The following is a 2,243-nucleotide window of genomic DNA, read 5'->3' on the forward strand; positions in this document are numbered from 1 at the left end:
CAGTGGGGCAGAAGTTGCAGTGAGCCAAGATCGTGCCACTTCACTCTAGCCTGGGTAACAGAGCGAAACTCCGTTTCAGGAAAAAAAAGAAAAAAACAAAAGAAAAGAAAGAAAGTAAACAGAAGTAACCAACATGTGCCACGTCAAAAAGGAAGCAAAGTAAGGCTTATAACGTGACCATTTTGTAGATTAGAAAACATCTGTATATACAAGAGTATAACGTATTTCACAAGGACACATTTAAAGTTAAGGATACTTATCCACCCAGAGGTACCCCAGAGGAGAGTTACTTTTGGTGCTGCACGAAATGGGAGGAAACGGGATAAAAGAAATTCAGTCCAGCCGGGTATTGTGGCTCACGCCTGTAATCCCAGCACTTTGGGAGGCTGAGGTGGGCAGATCACGAGGTCAAGAGATCGAGACCATCCTGGCCAACATGGTGAAACCTTGTCTCTACTAAAACAAAAATTAGCCAGGTGTGGTGGCATGCACCTGTAGTCCCAGCTACTTAGGAGGTTGAGGCAGGAGAATTGCTTGAACCCGGGAGGCAGAGGCTGCAGTGAGCCGAGATGTGCCACTGCACTCCAGCCTGGCGAGAGAGCAAGACTCTGTCAAAAAAAAAAAAAAAAAATTCAATCAATTGATGAGCCAATTCCACAGGAGGGACCTTGGACAGAATCCATGATGGTGCGTCATAGACAGCAGGTGGCTTAAAGGCAATAAACCCACCAAAGATCCCCCTGAAAAACTCAACATTCTTATTTCAGACATTTTGGAAAACTTCTTTCTATTTTTTTTTCTCCCCCTAACCTAAATGCCCGTCAACGCTATGGAAAACTTTGAAGGAAGAAAACAAAAATGCTTCCTGATCTCACCACAGGGAGGTAGCTGCTGCTAACTTTTAGATGTGTTTCTTTCTGGGCTGACACAATTCCATTGAATTAGAGGGTTGATTAATAGAACCAGAGTTTGGAGCCAAACTTGGGGCTTCCAGTGTCTGAAAACTGCCAGGGCGGAGCACGTGACTATTTCTTTAGAACTGCCCTTTGCCTTCGTGCACAGCCCCAGCCCAGCCCAGCCCCTGCCCAGCCCCAGCAGTAAACAGTCAATTCTATAAATAACCATGTGGGCAGAGGCCAAGGCAGATCTGAGCCTACCGGGCCCCGGGACCTGAGAGCATTTAGTGATTGCCTCGACTCTCACCACAGAGCTCAGCCAGCAGTACAAGCACAGGCCGATAACGTTCCCCTCTCCAAAAGAGGTCTGTGGCAGGCAGTTTTGGCAGCAGAAGATTAGATTTGGATTTTCCAGCTTCCATGAGAAGCAACACAGCACGAGGATTGAGAGTCTGGGCTCTGAACCAGAGGGACCTGGGCCTCTGTTCCCAGTTTGCCATGGAATAGCTGCGTGACTTAATTTTCTTGAATTTCAGTTTTTCCATCTAGTAATACCACCTAGCAATTACATACAAAAAAAAAAAGAAAAAATGGAAAACACCATATAAACATCAGGAGTTGGTATAAACAAGGTAAATAAGATAAATACAGATGCTGTCCTGATAAACACTCTCTTTGAGCAAACTTTAGTTAGGTTCCTCTGTCTTTTCAATTAGAACTTGAACTTGGCTCTGTCCTGTCTTTGGTCTGCCCAGCTCAGTCCTAGCAAAAAATCCTGCTAAGTCATTGCCCTACCCTGGGTATCTGATCAAGTTCTTCATCCCCCACCTTTGATGTGTATGTCCTGGGCCTGCCTTTAGCAAGAATCTTGTTGGGTCTATTTAACAAGAATCTCGGCCGGGCGCGGTGGCTCAAGCCTGTAATCCCAGAGCCAGACTCCGTCTCAAAAAAAAAAAAAACAAGAATCTCCCTATTCTTGACGTCTCCTCTTAGTGGTGTTAAAATTTATAGGAGGCTATTGATTTGAACTGAGCTTCCTGCATGAGGCCCAATAGAACAGACTGAAATGGAGTTCCTTGTGCTGAAGTCCACGCTACCAAGCCAAAACTAAGTTGTTTATCTGACTTTCTGAGAAACCAGGAGAGAGCCAGATAAACACCAAAGCTCCAAACAAGCCAATTTTAGCGGGCATGATAATAAAGTTCTCTCAGCTTTTTAAAAACTGTTTTTTTTTTTTTTGAAACGGAGTCTTACTCTGTCACTCAGCTGGAGTGCAGTGGCATGATCTCAGTTCATTGCAACCTCCACCTTTTGCAAGTGATTCTCCTGCCTCAGCCTCCTAAGTAG

The sequence above is a fragment of the Colobus angolensis genome, unplaced genomic scaffold, assembly GCF_000951035.1.
Source record: "Colobus angolensis palliatus isolate OR3802 unplaced genomic scaffold, Cang.pa_1.0 Scaffold240, whole genome shotgun sequence".
Classification (NCBI taxonomy): domain Eukaryota; kingdom Metazoa; phylum Chordata; class Mammalia; order Primates; family Cercopithecidae; genus Colobus; species Colobus angolensis.